Source organism: Macaca mulatta, chromosome 14, assembly GCF_049350105.2.
Source record: "Macaca mulatta isolate MMU2019108-1 chromosome 14, T2T-MMU8v2.0, whole genome shotgun sequence".
NCBI classification, from domain to species: Eukaryota; Metazoa; Chordata; class Mammalia; order Primates; family Cercopithecidae; genus Macaca; species Macaca mulatta.
Genome location: NC_133419.1, coordinates 98,115,858 through 98,137,752, shown reverse-complemented (window position 1 = coordinate 98,137,752; position 21,895 = coordinate 98,115,858).

Sequence of the window (21,895 nt, the reverse complement as noted above, 5' to 3'; positions counted from 1 at the left end):
GTCTGTAAACTGGCTCAAGTCTGGAAATCTATTAAGGAGGCGTGATTCTCTGTTTTTATAATTCAAATTTGTCTTTTGTCCATTCGGCCTAGAAGTTTTCTGCTTGTATAATTTAAGTAGGAATGAAGTAGGCTTCCTTTCAATTTTATTTATAGAAATACCATGATTACCCAATGCCAGAGGTCTAATGAGTCAGACTATTCTGATTTCTATTTTGCCTCTGTTGTCCATCACATAGCTACACCCACCTTGCATTTGATGGTTGAGTGCCACCACTTAACCCCTGCCACCAGAGAATCCAATTATTCTCATTGTATTTAAATTTTCTAGTTGAGTGACTGCTGTTCCCAACATTAGATCTGACATACTGAGAAGAACGATTACAGGGCTCTTCAAAGACGCAGGTGCTGCCCTCACAAATCTATTTCACAAGGCATTGGTCAAGGTTATATCTTCTGTACCCTCCCAGCTGGTCTAAAGTGACAAATCCAGTCCACCATCCCAGTCTCCCTAAGCCCTTGCATCCCTTCCTCTACATTAAACCAAGAGAGACCAGGTATTTTCAGCTCACTCACAGTGGGCCATCTTTTAATCCATATTTCAGCTAACCAAGCAAATAAACTATAAGAACCTTTTTTTTTACTCCTCCGTCTGCAACATTAAATGCAGAGTCCCTACTTAATGAGCCCAAATCAATAAATTCAGCCTGATCTAACTCTATGTTTCTTGCACCCTTATCCCATACCCTTAATATCCATTCCTATGCCTGTTCTTCAGATTGCTGTTAATATAAATTAGAGAACTCAGTTCTTTTCGAATGTATCATACCCCTCAGGGGTCACACTCTCAATCTCACCTCTAGGGGCCCACTGGGACTTTCGTTATAGGTCTAGAAGAAAGCAGAAGTGTTAGGAGTGGCTCCTGAAGAGAATCAACATTATCTTTCCTGGCAAGTGCTTCAGGGGAGGCCATCACTGTTGCCTTAGGCAGTGCATGGTTTATATCCTCAGACAAAGGTGGCAAGACTGATGGCAGCGTGGGCCAGGGAGGGGATGTTGCACTACTAGGAATGGGGAAATTCTTCCTTCTGGCAAAAAAGTTCATCAGAGTTTGATAAACTCAGTGTCCCCAGCTTCATCAGTGTCCTCCCACATGTCATCATTCCAAGTTTTAGGGTCCCATTCTGTTCTAATCAATGCCCTCACTTTAACAGTAGACATATGGTGAGTTTGTGCATGCATCTTTCATTGCAGGTCAGCTACTCTCATGATAAGGGCTTGTGTCTGTTTTTCCACAATTTCAGCTCTTTCTCTACAGGAGACAAAAGTATCAGGACAATCTTAGAAGATTTGAGGCTAAGTATCTGCTTCTGAAGTCAGAGACAGAACTGCTGAGTTCATCATTTTCTTTCATCACTTTGTCCACTGATCTTAGAAGTAACCAACCAGCTTCATTATGTTCCTTGGTTCTCCACATATGGTCAAAGGTATCATGTAGAGAGTCAGTAAACTCCTTGCATCTCACAAGCGGTGAATCAGGAGTGTCAAATGCATTTATTTTGCATAACGCTCTAAACCATTCATGCCAAGTACTATCAGTGTTCTCCATATTATTAGAAGTAGAGTCCTTAGCATTTTGGGGTCTAATCATATTAAGCAGCCAACTCCAGAAACCCCCAAATCAATGAAAGAATGCCATCCTTAATATCCTGTTTCTCTAGAACCACTCCTGGTACCAAAATCTGTATTAGTCAGGGTTCTCTGGAGGAACAGAATAGGCGATACACACACACACACACACACACACACACACACACACACACACACACACATATATATATGTGGATTTATTAAATATTAACTTACATGATCACGAGGTCCCACAATAGGCTGTCTACAAGCTGAGGATCAAGGACAGCCAGTCCAAGTCCCCAAACTGAGAAACTTGGAGTCCAGTGTTGGAGGGCAGGAAGCATTCAGCATAGGACAAAGATGTAGGCTGGGAGGCTGGGCCAGTCTCTCTTTCTCATGTTTTTCTGCCTGCTTTATATTTGCTGGTAGCTGATTAGATTGTGTCTACCATATTAGGGGTGGATCTGCCTTCCCCAGCCCACTGACTCAAATGTTAATCTCTTTGGCAACATCCTCATAGACACATCCAGGATCAATACTTTGTATCTTTCAATCCAAGTTGACACTCAGTATTAACCATAATAATAATTAACCAAAAATTAGAGCCAAACTGAAGGAGATACAGGCATGAACAACCGTTCAACAGATCAACAAATCCAGGATCTGGTTTTTGAAAAAATTAATAAAATAGATAAACCACTACCTATACTAATAAAGAAGAAAAGAAAGTGATTCAAATAAACACTGTCAGAAATGACAAGGGGGATATTACCACTGACCCGCAGAAATACAAACCATCAGAGAATACTATAAACACCTCTATGCAAATAAATTGGAAAATCTAGAAGAAATGGATACATTCCTGGGCACATACACCTTCCCAAGACTGAATCAGGAAGAAATTGAATCCCTGAACAGACCAGTAATGAGCTCTGAAATTGAGGCAGTATTAAGTAGGCTACCAACCAAAAAAAGACCAGGACCAGATGCAATCACCGCTTAATTCTACCCAATGTATGAAGAAGAACTGGTAGCATTTCTACTGAAACTATTCCAAAAAATTTTAAAAGGAGAGACTTCTTACTTACTCATTCTATGAGGCAAGCCTAATCCTGATACTGAAAACTGACAGACAACAAAAAAAAAAACTTCAGGCCAATATTCTTGATCAAAATGCATGCAAAAATCCTCAACACAATACTGGCAAACTGAATCCAACAGCACAACAAAAAACTTACCCACTACAATTAAATAGACTTAATCCCTGTCATGCAAGTGTGGTTCAACATTTGCAAATCAATAAAAGTGACTCATCATATAAACAGAACTAAAGACAAATACCACGATTATCTCAATAGATGAATTTTATCAAAAGATTTTTCTGCAACTTTCATATTAAAAACTCTCAATAAGCTAGGTATTGAAGGAACGTACCTCCAAATAATAAGAGCCACATATGACAGATCCACAGCCAACATCATACTGAATGGGCAAAAGCTGGAAGCACTTCTATTGAAAACTGGCACAACACAAGGATGTCCTCTCTCACTACTCCTATTCAACATAGTATTGGAAGTCCTGGCCAGGACAATCAGTCATGAGAAAGAAATAAAGCACATCCAAATAGTATGAATAGAAGTAAAATTATCGCCTTTTGCAGACAACATGATCCTATATATACAAAACCCCATAGTCTCAGCCCAAAAACTTTTTAAGCTGATGAGCACCTTCAGGAAAGTCTCAAGACACAAAATCAATGTGCCAAAATCACTTACATTGCTATACACCAACAAAAGTCTAGCCAAGAGCCACATCAGAAATGAACTCCCATTCATGATTGCCACAAAAAGAATAAAAACCTAGGATTAGAGCTAACTAGGAAGGTGAAATATTTCTACAAGGAGAACTACAAGCTACTGGTCCAAGAAATCAAAGATGACACAAATAGAAAAACATTCCATGCTCATAGAATCAATATTGTTAAAATGGCCATTCTGCCCAGAACAGTTTACAGATTAATGCTATTACTCTTAAACTACCATTGAAATTCTACACAGAACTAGAAGATACTATTTTAAAATTCATATGTAACCAAAAAAGAGCCCAAATACCCAAGGCAATACTAAGCGAAAAGAACAAAGCTGGAGGCATCATGCTACCCATCTTCAAACTATACTACAGGGCTACAGTAACCAAAACAGCATGGTACTTGTACAAAAGCAGACACATTAGACCAATGAAGCAGACACATTAGACCAATGAAGCAGACCCATTAGACCAATGAAACAGAATGAGGAACCCAGAAATAAGACTACACACTGATCTTTGACAAACCTAACCAAAACAAGCACTGGGGAAACAATTCCCTTTTCAATCAATGATATTGCAATAACTGACTTGCCATATGTACAAAACTGAAATTTTACCCCTTCTTTACACCAGAAACAAAGATCAAATCAAGATGAATTAGACTCAAATGTAAAACCCCAAACTATAAAAGTTCTGGAAGACAATCTAGGCAGTAACATTCAGGACATAGGCACAGAAAAAGATTTCATGATGAAGACACTAAAAGGAATTGCAACAAAAGTAAAAAATGACAAACAGGATCTAATTAAACTAAAGAGCTTTTGCACACAGCAAGAAAAAAAAAAACTGTAAATGGAATAGACAGACAAACTACTAAATGGGAGAAAATTTTTGCAAACTATAGTTCTGACAAACATCTAATATCCAGCATCTACAAGGAACTTAAATTTATGAGAAAAAAAACGAAAAACAAAAAATGGACAGTGGACATGAACATTTTCCAATGGGGAAGATTGATGGGGCCATCAATCATATGAAAAAAAGCTAAATATCACTGAATATTAGAGAAATGCAAATCAAAACCACAATGGGATACCATCTCACAACAGTCAGAATGGCTACTATTAAAAAGTTTAAAAAAAAAGTTAGCGAGGTTGAAGAGATAAAGGATCACTTATACACTATTGTTTGGAGTGTAAATTAGTTCAGTCATTGGGGAAGACGGTGTGGCAATTCCTCGAAGAGCGAAAGACAGAAATAATATTTGACTAAGCAATCCCGTTCCTGGGTATATACCCAAAGGCGTAAAAATCATTCTGTTATAAGGACACATGCACACATATGTTCATTGCAGCACTGTTTACAATAGCAAAGACATGGAATCAGCCTAAATGCTCATCAATAATAAACTGGATAAAGAAAATTTGGTACATATACCTCATGGAATACTATGCAACCATAAAAAAGAACAAGATCATGCCCTTTGGAGGGACATGGAAGGAGCTGGAGGCCATTATCCTTAGCAAATTAATGCCAGAACAGAAGACTAAATACATGTTTTCACATGTAAGTGGGAGCTAAATAATAAGAACACATGGGTACATAGAGGGAAACAACACATACTGGGGTCTATTGGATAGTGGAGGGTAGAAGGGTGAGAGGAGAGAGATCAGGAAAAATAACTAACAGGTCTAGGCTTAATACCTGGGTGATGAAATAATCTGTACAGCAGTCCTCCATGATACAAGTTTATCTATGTAACAAACCTGCACATGTAACCCCAAACTTAAAAGATTAAAAAAATAGGAGAAAAGGGTCACATACCACAAAATGCAGGTAGCCTCTAGAAGCTGGAAAAGGCAAGGAACTACATTCCCCACAGATGCTCCAGAAGTGCAGTCCTGTTGGTTTTAGTCCAGTGAAGGCCATTTTCAATTTCTGGCTTTCAGAATTCTAAGAAAGACTGTGCTATAGTAAGCCACTAAGTTTGTAGTATTTTGTTACAACACAATAGAAAATAATACAATATAGCCTCCTTTTCTGGTCTCTCTTAATATTGGAACATTTTAATAATCTATTAATTTTGCCTCCCTTCTCTTCCTTTTTCTCTCCTCTCTTCTATCCTCCCCTTCCTTGCCCTCCTGTCCTTCATTTTCATTCACTCTCTTGATGATCTCTTTCAGGAGCATGGCTGTGGGAAGTATCTAAATGTCAATGACTTCTAAATCTCTATTCTCTGGCAGAATGCCACTCCTGCTCTTCAAATTTATATCTCCACCTGGTTGTAATACTCATCATAAAAATCAGAAATTTTAAAAATATTTAACCTCTTCCCATACACAGTCTTCCGTGTGTCCATTAATGGTATCTTTATTCTTTTAGTTCCTCAATCCAAAAACTCTGTAGTCATCTATGAGCCTTTTCCTTTCTCACATCCCACATGCAACCTGTCAATAAATCCTGTTGGTTCTACCCTCAAAATACTTCTAAAATCACACTGTTCTCAACCAACATTGAAGCAATTTTCCCCCTACTATCAGATTTCCTGGATTTTTGCAAAAGTCTTCTACACTGATCTTCATGGCAATTCCTTTTTAATCTGAAGTTTAATTTCAACATTGTTGCCAGAGTGATTACTAAAACAAGCCTCCAAATGGCTTTCTCTTGCTTTCTATAAAGGCCCATACTGACATGATGATGTACACACATCTATGTATCTACCTCCCCATCGTTTCTCAGATGTCATCTTCTTTTATTTTCATATTTGCTTTTATTAATTACAGGAAAAGGAACCCTGTTGCTTTTCCATGCTTTCTGGAGCAATGGTGCTAGAAAAGAACACTCTGCTGAGATTGCCCTTCTGTCAAGCATCTATGGGACTTACTCCCTGACCTCCATTAAGTCTTTTTTCCAAAGACCAGCTCTTTCAGTGAGGCTCTTCCATACCTTCACAGTATAAATCATAATGTTCTCAACCAGTCACTTCCTATCTACTTTTTCTACTTTATTTTCCTTGATAGCTGTTATCCTCATGTCATATTTTCTATAGTTTATGTGTGTGTTTGCTTCTTGTCTACTGCCATCCACTAGGATGCAACCTTCATTAGGCTTTAGATTTATCTGTTTAATTTCCTGCTATTTATTCAATGTCAAGAACAGTGTCTGGCACATAGTAGGGGCTTGATAAGTAATATTTGCTCATATTTAAATAAATACACTTTCTCTGTATAGCCTTCCAAGCACAAATATACTGAGAATAAGATGAAGCAGTATGTCTTCTTATAGATCAAGTTTCTATATCTTTTAGTAATAGATACATATTCTTTCATACATTTTTCATTCAAAAAGCATTTATTCAATATTCATTGTCATCAGGTTCCTCTGACAGGTATCATGAGAAACGCAACAAAGAGTAAGGCTCAATTTGAATTTTGAAAGATTATTCTCAAGTAGAGAGTTAAGAAAATCACAAAATGATGACAATACAGGGAAGACTGTGGTAAGAACCACAATAGATGCAAAAATGTGAGGAAATTTTTAGGTTGCGAATAATTTATTGAAAACACTTTAATCATAAAAATTATTCAAAAAATTAACATTGAACTCCTGTCTGAGTTACTGTAGAATCGGTCTCTAAATTAAGGGTTATGTTTACTCTCCACTTCTTTCCAAGGACAGTCTCATGGATAATATATTAGTTACTATTAGCTCCAGGAAAATTAGATTGCTCATGACCTTAAACATACACAAGGCATGACAATTTATTTATATTTAACCATGATATAGATTAATCTTATTCCCTATAGGAAGGCAAGATGTGTCAAACACTGTACAACATAATTATATTGTTATGTGGGTCTAAAAGCACTTTTTTTCTCCCAACAGATTAAATCACTTTCACATAATATTTTCTGTTGTTCCCCTAAGATAGATAGAGGCTGCTCACATCATAGATTTATCTTAGACTCATCAGGGCCAAAAATAATACTGCTTACTTAGACATCCCTCTTGTAAATATTCATCATCATGCCACAAGTTAAATCCAGGGACAGAGAGTACATGGACCGGGACAAATCCATCACTTTTACTCAAAGCAGCATACATCCTGTGTACTGCAAGTAGCAGCATTTTGTTTAGATATGAAGGTTGGCATTAGTATTATTGAAGCTCTCAGGATTATTGGAAGCATAATTTAACGTGGTTTATGTAGATTTCTTTTATAGTTTTTATGCCCCAAACTTCTAAATATCACATAAAATATATGGGTAATAGAAAAACATGCATTAATAGTGAGAGTCTATAATTGCCAGTAAAAGCAAATAAGTTACATTAAATGGTTACAATATAGTCATACAGAAAATTAATTCCAATAGTGATAATCATTATTATCTGAAATTCATCATCAGTGGAGAGGCATGTTGGAATATTAACAAAAATTCTGCATATGTTCAAACTCAGTCTTCCCTATTTTCACCCCTATTACCCGAGTCCACCCTTAATGTGCTTCATCTTGCAGAGTGAAAGAGGTAATTGTCATAATTCCCATTAGTTAAGTGCACAAAGTAGGAAAATATTATCTTCTATTAAGCAGTATAGTAGAAACCACATTGGGTTAGGAATATGACTCAGGTGTTTGTCCCATTTCTGTCATTTACTAGCTGTAAGATCTCTGGCAAATCATTAAAGTTGATAGAGATTTTATTTCCTTGAACAGAAAATAATAAATATATCTTTCCTGTCCACCTTAAAAGATTGCAAAAATTCAATGAAATCGGATATTTAAAATTTGTTTTTACAGTCATAAAACTATTGAAATGTGAAGCATCTTTTATTACATCATTCTAAAATTTACTATTACCTGCCATTACTTTCCATATTAATGCAGTGTAGCTTAAAGACTGCTACCAAAACCAGCTTAGCAAATAGGTCTGATTCAGGGTCACATCTGAACACCCTCAATGAAATGCTGGTAGCCTAATAGCACAGTTACTTCTTCCTCATATTGACCCTTCATTAAAAATGACACCTTAATTTTGACTTTTAATACTTGAATTTCTGTTGTACTTTCTCTAATCCTCTTCTTGGGGATTTCATGTATGTCTGTATCTTCCACTATCAAATCTTATAAGGCAGCATTATAATCACCAATGTTTGACCTATGCAAAGCCAAATTCATTATTTTCCACTAATTTTGCCATTTCTTTTTTTGCTCAACATTACGAAATAAATTTGGCATTTCTTTCTCTATCACCTCTTCTACTTCACCAATCTCGTACACCCCTCATCGTATCCAGGTCTTACTCCCACAGTGGTACACTCTGGAAAGCACACTGGGATTACCTCCATCAATAAAATATATTGTCCAATTATAAATATGTGGCTTTACTTGCCTGTCTATTGGACTCTTCTTAACTAAAGAGAACTTTGTTTCTCCTGATGTTAGCACAAGGCTTGGTACAAGGTATCTACCCAGATGCCTGTTGAATTAGTGCACAAATGACTTGTTTCCTTCTAGTTTCTTTTTTTATAACTCATACATTTATCCATCTTTCTTGTTTTTTCTGTTTTGATTGAATCTTAGTTTTGCAGCCAAACTTTAGTTTAAATCTAGAGCAAGTGACAAATTCATTTTCCCCCTCAACCTTACACTTTCTTTTTTCTTCTAGAAATACAACATCATGGAATATTTTTCACAATCTCTTTTCCTCAGAGCTGGATAGAGTGTGCTTTGTTTGTGTTGGGGGAAAGCAGAAAGTATGTATGTTAGATGATTTTTTCAATGTTAGAGAGTCAACTGTGAATCAAATCCAGGTCTTCTGAAACACACTCTAAAGTTCCATTCATTTGTCCACATACTCTATGTTTATTTTTAAATAAAATTTTTTAAGGTATGGTTTACACAAAATGAAATGCACACAACTGAGGTAAACAGTTTTATGAGCTTTGACACTTTTGTACAACCATGTAATCACCCTGATTCAATATATAGAACATTTTTATTACCCCATAGTTTCTTTCACCACTTTGCAGTCAGTTCTACCCCCATTTTTGCCCCCAAGTAACCTGTGATCTATAGACAGACCCTTACCTTCTACTCAGGTGCAAGTGGGAAATTTCAAGAACCCTAGGTTCTTAGTGTTTTACCAGCACTCTCTACTGAGAAAACTTGACATTGTACACACTTTAAAGGAAAAATCTTTAACAGTATCCAATTGTTTATCATAGAACATACATTGAAGGGTGCATTCAGAGCTGAGAAGTAATACATTGAATAAATGGCATATATGATATGTCTTTATAAGAAGCTGACAAATTATATGAGAGATCAAGTTTCAAACACATTCCATTCAACACTTAGTATGACAATTACTACAATTCTAGCCATTCTTGTGTCTCTGTAGTGGTATCTCATTGTGTTTATAATCTGGATTTCTCTGATGTCTAATGCTAAATGTCTTTACATATTTCTGTGACCATTTGTCTATCTTATTTTGTTAAATGCCTTCTCAAGTATTTTACTCCATTTTTAATCAGCTGTTTGTCTTATGCTTGAGTTTTAAGAATTATTTAGATATTCTGGATATACCAAAAGTATTAGGTATAAATGTGGTTACTGAGTTTCAAAATCATTAAGGTTTTATCAACCACTTCTCAGAGAAAAAATTATATGTGTGTATTTTATATATTTGTGTATATATAAGTATATAAACATACATACACACACACAAACCCATATATTTTGCCCAAGATGCAGAACCTGATTAATATGTATTTGCAGGAAATAAGAATGCATGTGCCAAAGTGGATGTTGATGTGCTGAACTGGGCTGAAGGAATGACTGAGACATACAGGACTGGTGTGAGGAAATTTTAATCACATGGAGCACTCATGTGTTACATAGGATTAAATATATTTGCAACAACACTTGCAGCCAGACCTAAAAGTCAACTGGGATCACTACTGGAAATCTGAAAATAAAAATTACTTAAAGCAAAAGAAATGGAAAAGTTTTTGATATAGTGCTGAAGAAGGGATCAGAAAACTCAGAAAAGTGGGACTATTGAGATGGATTTTTTTTTCTTTGTAAGCACTAAGAATGCACCACCTGAACATGTTGCTCAGCAAGACCTTTCACTAGGCCAGTAAGAAATTAACTGATGAAGACAAAAGAATCTTTGAGAAGTTTGATGGTAGCTATCCTTTGCAGGACAAGGTTTACAGTAGGAGATGCTTCTGTGGAACCAGGCTCCTTAATATAAACTGGAGATGAGGAGATCCCAGAATGCTGGAAGCTAGATGTCAACACTTAATCCATATATGCAGGTAGATGTGATCATCATAAAAGGCAGCAAGTTTAGAGTGATAATAAAGATGCCTCACCACACAGGCATATATTGAAGAGCTATTAATGCTCCTCAGGAAGACAGACATATAAGATGTTGCTCATCTTGCAATAAAAGAAATCAATTTTCAGAAATCAGAAAACTATCATCAAAAGCTACAATAAAAATTGTTCTCCCTCACTGAGTTTCAAGACCTAACTCTACTGACTCAGAATTCCTTGAGAAGGGAACTGTCCTGCTAATGTAACATGTTTAAAAAAAAAATGCCTACAATTTTCCCCTGTATTTTGACTTGAACCAATTTCCACGGCACCTGTGCCCTAGAGAATGGGAAATATTTTGACTTTTCAAAGACAGGACATATAAGGTCTGAACCAAGATTAATACTATGGAATGCAATATTCCATCATTTCTGATTAGACTGGGGCTAATACGTCAGATGATAAATGATTTGTTTGGCCAAAATGTATAACACAGCATTTCCAGTGGATCCATAGACCCAGCCTGCAGTGAGTTTTGTCTGTTCTCCAGATATATAATGTGCAGATATACTTGGTAACTTGGAAAATCCTTATTTACGTTTCATGACCTGTGAAGTAAGATGCAACATTCTAAGAAGGACCAAGTATAAGTACCCCTTGGTTCTGGAATAATTTTACCTGTTCTGCAACGGAACACTAGTTAATGTTTGAAACTCTGACAACAAATTACATTGTGACTAAAGCTGCTCATCATGAGGTGGCTATAATCAGTTCCCCCAAACAGGAAAATAGGCACAACTAAAACCATTTTATTTGAATGGCGCATTTAAGTTACCAACAGAGCAGGTTCAAAAGGCATGAATTAAAAGGTGACCCAAATGGCCATGATACCTATACGTCTCACCAAAACCTCTTCCTCGACTCATACCTGGTCTCATGTAATGATCTGTTCAACAGTCTTAATGAAAAAGAAATAATTTGAACTCAGTTCACAAACATGACGGTGCTATCTATAACAAGACTGCATTCATTACTGTACCATTCCATTGTATACATACCTGGGCAAAAATGACATTAGTGTAAAGAAATATGGTAAGCAGAGCATGAAGCAATATATCCATTCAGTTCATATAGAGGGAGAAGTACCTCATGTACAAATGTGCATGGACTTCTGAGTAGTGAAAACCACCTTGTCTGGCTGGTAAGGAGCTAGACATAAACTGATCTAGAGGATAAAAGACAAGGATGTGTGGGTAAGAATTATGTGGCTGGAATAATGAAATTGAACAGAAGTCATACAAATAGTCTAGCATTAATGTCCTCAGAGAGCATCCACTACAGAGGGAATTCTCCAAAGCTGGATGGATAGAATCACTGGTTCTGTGGATGCCAGTTAGCCTCTCTTCTTGGCCATACAAGTGTTGGCTCAATAGGGCAATGAACGTATATGTCATTGTAGCAGAAGGGAAGTTACACATTCGTTTAACAGCCTGAGTTCCATCTTATCAAGGCTGATCTAGCTATTGCCGCTGCCAGCAGTTGAAACAAAGATTGAGCCCTGGATGTGGCATAATTTGAGAAGACTTGTTATTTACCTGAAGATGTGACTCATCAGATCCCTTCCAACCTGGAGGGTGTACGAATTCACTCTCACTCTGAAGTCCTACTCACTGCAAAATGAGTTTTCCTTCCACCAGCAGAACTAACATGTGGCTTTTTATAATAATTCATCTGTTGACATGTTATCCCATGTAATGTTGCCTCAGCCCAAAGGATAATTTCACAGCAAAGAAAATATTTCAATAGTTCCAAGTATTTGATTGTATACCTTAAAGAAACAGGACGAATGATATGCCACAATGGTCTGTTAAAGTTTACTTAGGGTGTCAGCTTGAGGAAAGCAATGTTTCAGAGTCGGGGTTTTATTCTTCAAGATGTGTTAAATATGCTGAAATACTAGCTAATGTGTGGTACTATGTCCTCAGTAGCCAGGATTCATAGGTTTTTAAATTAAGAGGTAAAAGTTAGAGTGGCCTTCTCTAGTAGTTGCTGTTGGTATATGTAATGAAGAGACTGAATTCATTTTTTAATGTTTCATTCTTGTTAAAAGTTGTTTTGTCCAGAAATGCCTGGAAGGCTATGCTCTGTTCTTGAACTGTCCCCTCACCAATGACTGAATGAAATGGGGTTCAGAAGTCCAGCCTCATTTCTTCCAAGTGAGACAATGTTGTGGTACCATAGAGTTCCTAATGGAGTCAGGCTAAGGCTAGACTTAAGCTAAACACACATCTTTTCCTAGCTTCTTTCTTTGACATACTCTCACTCCTTTACAGATTCTACATTAAGAGTATACATTCCAGAAATCTATCACATGATCATCTCATCTCAGGCTCTGCTTATTCAGGCTCTGAACTAAAACAGTTAATAACACAAAGGATCTTAAGAAACAGACTCCAAGAAGAGGATCCTAGAGTTGATTCACTCTCTGGCCATGTAACAATGAGGACCCCATTACTGGTGAAAGGTAAAATATTGATGATCCCTGGCATGACAAAGTACAGTTGCTAAAATGTTCACATTTAGGAACTGGAAGGGGATGCACAGTTTGATGCTGTAGCTCAGGCACTTGAGAAGTCGAGGAGAAAGAACAATTAGAGAGGCTATGCCTGCTGCTGAGCATCATAAATGCTTTCCATAGAGAAAATACCTGACTCATATCAACTGTTGTGCTATATAATGTTCTTTGATAAAATTTGAAGAGATTCTTATTTCCTGGAGCCAGATGGCAGGATGAGCTGAATTTGGGGTGCATAATTAATTTGCAAGAATGGCTGAATTAAGAGGAGGTTAGGTTTTCAGCCAACGTTCACCCTGATATTACAAATGATTTAAATGAGTAGTCTCAAGAACACTGAAAGCTCTGATTTCACTGAATTTCCTGGGTTTTCAGAAGGTTCCTACTCTGTTAGATGATAGTAGCCCCTGTTTTGATTGAAGACTAGACAGGTACCTTACAGACAATACTTTTCTCCCTTATAATTGACATCTCTCTTTTCTATTGGCCACTATCAAGCTGGCTAACAGTGCACCGGTTACTAACTTATCTGATATCAGTGACACAGAACATCTATTCATGCAGTAAGTTATATAAACTGGATGTATTATTTATACATAGGCAACAAGCAACAATGGAAGCATACGATTCTTATGAACTGGTCCTCCAGGCTCAGGTAAACTGCCCAGGCTGTCCCTACTTTGTATACTCTACTTGCACCACTACTGAGGAATTCCAAAATGCATCCCACCCAGGTTATTTACCTCAGAGGAAACAAGACATGCTGTGTGAATGTATTGAAGGACATGCTGTTTCTAAGAGAGCAGAAAACAGCCCTGAGCTATTCTGACTAGTCCCTCCCCAATCTCAGGATGGGGTATTCCCAGCACAGTCAAGTTATTCTTGAAAACTGCGAGCAAGAAACAGGAGAGAATTGTGTCAGTTCAAGTATTAAGCCACCTGGAGAACTGTCCTGTAGCCACTAAACAAACAAATTGAGTCAAATCCAATCAAGTCCCAAGAAGGAAGCACCAAAGTTGCTAAGGGAGGAGAATAATTATACTCCACAAGTCATGCCAGGTTGTGGTTAACAACTACTGGGGAAAAAAAACGGGAGTTTGCCGACAAATAGATCCTGAGGGTGCTACAGAAGGGAGATTTTTTAGTGTGGGAGAACTCTCCCTTGCCACAAGATTTAACATCATTTTAAGGGCTCTGGGAGATAGTTCTAATGCCCTTCTCATATGACTGATGGAAGCTTGGAAAATGGCTAGTACTCTCATTAGATTAGATGCTAAAATTCTCATGGTAAACCACAAAAGATGAGACTAAGGGCTCAGAGAAGTGGGTACACTAAAATGGATTTATTATGAAAGAACAAGATATCAGAAGCTGACAGTATTCTTCAGGAGGGCTGGGAGGTTTTTTTGTTTACCAAGTGATAAGGTGCTGATATAGGCAGAACCAACTATGTTGAAAAATCTAGCGGCCGCTGTCCTCTATAGCAAATTGAATGCGATTTCTGCCTTTTTAAAATTTCCATAGCATTTGATTACACATTGTTCATATGAACCTAGCTAAATCAAACATGTTTTATTTGTGTTCTTGTCTTCCTTATTCTCCCATTCTCACCTGTTTGAAGCTGAGTACCTAGCACTATCGCTGTTACACAGTAACTATTAAACCCATCTTGGTCAAACTTTTAAACACAAAGTCAAATTACATCACCTGAAGCACTTAGCATATCATCATAAAAATGGTAGGTACTTTATAAATAATTGTGAGACTAGACTGAGGTTACATTACCAAATTAATCTTCCTATAATACATTATAACATGAGTATCCTACACAAATGTCTAAAACAGTTTTCTATTAAGTTAGAGAATAAAATTAAACTCTTGGGTTATAATCAGAGCCTTACAACATCTGTTCCTAACTTCTACATCTGCTACCAAACATTATATCTAGTCTCACTGTTTAATTCTACTCTACATTAACTTTGTACTTGAACCAATGAAACCTTTTTTACTCTCTCCCCACTCGTTCCCTGCCCTTTTCCCTTTCTTCAATTTTGTGCATATTTCTATTTTATTTTCATAACCAGTATCTAGTCTTGAAAAACAGTCAAGCAGGGAAATATTAGTAAAATGCTTATTTTGTGCCACATACACAGTAAATTATCTCATGTGGCTCTATTGTGTGAGTGCATGTGTGTGTGTATGTTCCAAGGAGTTGGGAGGTAGGAAGAAGGAGCTGACAATTCCTACAGCATTTCATGGCTATAATCTTTCTCTTTATTCTCATTCCTACTTGATCTCTTGAGACTGTTCTAATGAAATGCCTCTCTGTCTCACTGCTGTGTCATTGGCTGAAAAATTCCAGAGGCACTGTAAGAACATATTCCATTCTCCATCTTCACTAACTATGCTTCTGTTTCACTATACACTGGTAATTTTTATCTGAGTTATATTAGGCTATGCATTTCTAATGTTCTACATGGATATGGTTAATTATTCAATTTATAATATAAAAATAAAAATATAAAAAATTTGAAATACACATTCAAAATATGTGTCATTCTTGCAACAATAATTAGAAAAGAATTTCTCCTAGACATCCTTCTAATAAAGATACCACATGATGTAAGTAAAATGTCCATGAACATTATTCTTTAAAAATAAGCAGTGAGTTACCTCGAGTTGATAATTTAAATAAATATCAACATATCAGACTAATAATATTGCACCAAAGTATAGTTTAGAATATGTAGCTCTTTTGGGGCCCAATGGAATGCATTCCAATTACCAGCTTTCTGTTCATCTAATTACACTTGGTACTCATACCTTTGTTGTTTATCCCTTAACCTCCTCCTGTGGTATTACTGAAGTATCTATTACTGCCCATCTACTTGATATATTTAATTTCCAATAACATTTTTAGTTGAGTTTGGTAACTGCTTTTACAATGACTTTTCTTCAGGATCAACTCGAATCGTCCATCATGATTCAGCCTAAATCTAATTTCTTTGGCAACTTTTCTTCTTCCAGGTATATTAATATATTTTTTTTAATTGTAATTAGGTCCGGCGCGGTGGCTCACACCTGTAATCCCAGCACTTTTGAGGCCGAGGCAGGCAGATCACGAGCTCAGGAGATCGAGACCATCGTGGCTAACACTGTGAAATCCCATCTCTACTAAAAATACAAAAAATTAGCCGGGCATGGTGGCAGGCGCCTGTAGTCCCAGCTACTTGGGAGACTGAGGCTGGAGAATGGCATGAGCTCGGGAGGCCGAGCTTGCAGTGAGCCGAGATCACGCCACTGTACTCGAGCCTGGGTGACAGAGTGAGACTCCATCTCAAAAAAAAAAAAAAAAAAAAAAAAAAAAAAAATTTAATTAGTATATACTATCTTAAGTCCTGAAAATTTGAAGTAGCATTTATTGTCTTCTGAATTTCATTTTTTCAGTACCTTTTTCTCATTAAAATATTTTTATGCATGTCTGTATAACCCTATCTGTTTTTGAAAGTATATTTTAAGCCTTTACAGAGATAAATATTAATAACATTATTTTGATTGATTAGGGAAAAGTATGCATTTCCTCAAAAAGCAGCATATCACTAGGGAAATCTTCTTCCAACTATTATGCCTTTGGTGTTTTCAAACATTTTTATAAAAGTTTTTAAGACTTTACTTCTACTGCTAGTATTACCAGTAGTAGTAACAATACAGCATTAATAACATCTGCATTTAATACCTGCAAAGCGTCAGCACTATACTAAGAACTTTACATACATTATTTCATTTAATGTTTCAATAACTATTAGTTTGCTAATCTGATTTAATGCACCATTTTATAACTATGCCATATATAATATAAAAATAGAATTATTCAAAATATATATCATTCTTGGAATAATTAGACAAAAATTTCTCCTAGACATCCTTGTAATAAAGGATGCTTAATGCTCACTCATAGAAGCCCCATAACAAAGAGATGAGGTATCATCTCTCTTTTCCAGATGGGGACAACTAAGTCAGAGAGAGGCTAAGTAACTTGCCTGACATCACATTTCTAAATATGAAATTAGACATATATATTATATATGGCATAGTTATAAAATGGTACATTCTATATTATAGGCATTATTATCTATAATATATAGACATGAATATATATGAACACCAAAATCTATTACTCCAGTTAAATATATATATATAGTCCAGTTGAGTATATATATTTCTATTTGAATAACATAGAGCTGAAATATACTACAGATTTACCTACTTTTATGTATTTTTTCTTAATTTTGGCTGTAATGAACACCATAGGAATTCACTCTCTTTTTTCTTTCTCTTTTTCCTTGTTTCATACTTCTCTTCCTTTTCTTCTCTCTTGCTTTTGGGGAAAAACTCATACCATCTCATTACTCAGAAAATAACCTACTGGAGTAAATTCTAAAAACTGTATACTACATCAGGATCATTTTTAATCATGGTTAAGGCACCTTTTTCTATTGTATTTGGCATAATTATATTTGCACACTTTTTAATTTTTAAACTAATTATGTAACAAAAATCCCATTAAATTTTATATTATTCTTTTTCAGATGCCACCTCCAAAAAAAATTCCCTACTTGCTTGGCAAGTTAGTTTGTACATATCCAATTTTAGATGTTGAGCATCAGCCAGTTTAATATGAGAGGAGACAGATATTTACATGCATTAAAAATATTTTTCCAGATGTGCCCTGATTGACCAAAAAAGTAACATTTCATTTGGAGAAAATGTGACAGACTGTGTTCAAACTGTTGGAATCCTTACCCATACTTCAATGGTTGCTACTTATTATTTAACGTGGAAGGGTAGAGTTATAAAATTATTGCCTACAATTGACAAATTGAATATATAGTTATAGAACATGGAGAATTTTATCTATATGTTAAGACACATTTACATTCATAGAAAATTATCTGACAATAGTAATAGAAGTCAGTCTTAGATTCAGGCCATATTGATATAAAAGTTTATTTAACAGCAAACAAATAAAGATAAGGAACTTTCCTAAAAAGAAAACCATAATAGCCAATCTCAATTTTTTGCTTCCTACAATTTATTCTACTTAAACCTTTAAAATTAAAAGATAAATAATTCAGCACAATACGCATCAGTGATTTCATCAAGTACATTAACTGCCAGACAGAATCTGAGAAAACATATGGATCAAAAGGCAGATCAAACATTAAATGCAATTTTCTTACTCTTTTATTTAATACAATTAGTGAAGTAAGTGTAAGATAATAAAAAACACACCTTGGATCTAAGCTTATAGTCAGCACTTTGCCTCTCTCAGGCTGGTTTATCTATAATCTAGTCACAAACCTCCAACATTCAACTACTCCAAATATTAAGTGGGGAATTTCTTGCCACATACACAAAGGTTCTGATGCTGGGCCAGATAGCTGATGTGAAGTGTTCTAATATGTTTAGAAGAAAAACGGTATAGAACATGATAAAAAATACTAGCTAGTGCATATAAAACCCTTCCTAGATACAAAACTTATTCTGTGTGCTTCAACAAATGCTCACTCACTTAAGCCCCATAACAAACATATGAGGTATTATCTCTCTTTTCCCAACTGGGGGCAACTAAGTCATAAAGAGGCTAAGTAACTCGCCCGACATCACACAGAAATATCAGGATCTAAGATCTGAACCCAGGAAGCCAGACTCTGAAGCCAGTACTCTTAAGTTAAGCAAGACACAACTGTGATTGACTATAGTAGTTTATAAAACCAACACTTCAGGCCGGGCGCGGTGGCTCACGCCTGTAATCCCAGCACTTTGGGAGGTCGAGGCGGGTGGATCACGAGGTCAGGAGATCGAGACCATCCTGGCTAACACGGCGAAACCCCGTCTCTACTAAAAATAGAAAAAATTAGCCGGGCGTGGTGGCGGGCGCCTGTAGTCCCAGTTACTGGGGAGGCTGACGTAGGAGAATGGCGTGAACCTGGGAGGCGGAGCTTGCAGTGAGCCGAGATCGTGCCACTGCACTCCAGCCTGGGCGACAGAGCAACACTCCGTCTAAAAAAACAAAACAAAGCAAAACAACAACAACAAAAAGCCTTCAAACAAGTATCATTTATTTATATGTTCAGATGCCATAGCAAGTATTAATAGTCTGTTTTTCAGAGGTCTAGTTATCATGTTACAAGGAGATAAGGCAAAATCATCTAATTCCTTGAAGCCTGGTAATGGAACTACATTCACATTTAGCTCTACTTTGTTAAATATAATAGTTATGACCGATCCATTAGTACCAACAAAACACACACACTCACACACACACACACAATTAGATTTAGTGCTATCAAAATTGTGTTTGGGGCATTGATATCACCTTCCTTATGTAAATAAATTTAAAACTTAAACCTTGCCTGGCATGTGGTCATTCATTGGTGTACAAACACTGCCAACAGGTAGAAAAAAAGAAAGCAATGTTCAACTAATTGTTTGAAGCTAGCATGTCTTGTATACCCAAACCAAAATAGATACAGTACAAACAAGGAATGTTATAAGTCAATCTCACTAGTAAATATAGATACAAATGTTCTAAATAATTATTAGCAAACCACATCTAGTAAAAGATAATACATCATGTTCTAGTTGAGTTTATCTTAGGAAAAAAATTATTCTTAGAAGAATGCATGTGTGAATGTGTGTATGTATAATTTGTGTTATTAATACAGAATCATTAACGCAGAAAATTTTAATTCATCACCCATTTATTATAAAAACTCTTAGCATACTAAGAATAGGCCCTAGATTCTTAACCTTATAAAGGGCATATAATTAGAAGCTGCAGCAAATATCTTAAATAGGAAGAAGGAGTAAGAATTAAGAAATGTATTCATTTACTATAACTGCTGTAAGAAATTCCTACAAACTAGGTGGCTTAAAACAGTAGACATTTATTTTCTTGCAGTTCTGGAGTCCCTAAATTTGCAATCTTTATTAATGGACTAATACTACAAAGTCAGCAGGGCTATGCTCACTCCAGGTGCTCTACGGAACAATGTTTCTTAGCTCTTTCAGCTTCTCATGGCCACTGGTATTCTTTGACTTATGACTGCATCACTCACATCTCTGCCTCTTTGGTCACACTGCATTCCCCTCTTAGGTCTATGTCAAGTCTCAGTTTGCCTCTCTTTTATAAGGACATTTATGACAGCATTGAGGGCCCATATGGATAACACAAGATAATCTACCCATCTCCAAATCTTTAACTTAACCACAACTACAAAGAACCTATTTACCAAATAACATTCAGATTATGTACATATATGACTGGAGAACGGTGAACTTTTGAGAGGCCATTTTCAGCGTGAAATGTCTGGGGGGAAAAATAGCCTTCAAAAAGTAGCTCCCTAAATTCCCTTAAGAGCCTGTTTTATACCTGAGCACATCCCAGTTAGAATGCTGTCAAAATGCTGAATCTAGCTTTTTCTACACAAACTCTTCTGAAAAGATTGCTGTCTATAGAAACAATGGAATGCATATCTATTGCATTGTAAGTACTTTAATGTTGCTATCATATTAAGTATCTTGAAGAGTAACATTTTAAAATACAATAATATAAATAAATAAAACAGAATACAAGTTCCATGAGGTTGTGTCCCAGTACCTAGGAAAATATCTTCTTTTTAAATGTTTGTTGAAGGAATGAAATAAACACACACACAAATATGGCCCAAGTTATTGCAGCACGAACTATCAAAAACAATGATTGTATACACACACACGTTAAGGGCTACATGAATGTTAAAACTAATAATACTGAAATTCAAGATACCTGTGAGACCTGGAAGTGAGAGAAAAATGATTCATGGGCAAGATTATTGTTAGGCTGACTCTTAAAGAGAACATAAGGTTAAAATAGCTGGGTAGTGAAAGAGCATTCCAAGTAGAGGGATCAATATGAGCAATGATAAAGGCAAAGGACCCAGAGGATTCTATAGGAATGAGTAAGTTAGTCTGGCAGAAGAGGAGATTTCATCTAAGCAATTGTAAGAAAGTAACATTGGGATGATAGACAGTATATACAATTTTCAATTGCTACTAATTGAGAATTAATGTCAAGCACCCCCATAATACTATCCTTAATTAAATTCCTATTTAATAAACATGTGATTCTCTCCCCAACTTGAGGTGTGTTTTGAGAGCAATCGTACGTATTCCATGCACTCTAATGATGGTTTTTGCATTGATAACTTGCCTTCCTGTTATAGTCATGAAATAAGCATTCATTTTTAATTCATTTCACAAATATTTATTGAAGACTACACTGCCTGAACTATTCTAGAAAATGTTTATATGCTTAACAGAGATTATAAGTAACGAAATAATCTGTGGTCTTGACTCATCACCAAATTTATATGGCTTACACGATTTGAGCAAATATATTTTGGGTACATGACCACAAAGTGAGGCGTAGGATGCAGTAGCTAGGGGAAACACACAGCCTGAGATAAATGCTGCTGCCCAGAACATCTTGCTCCCTTTTTCCCTGTAGGAATG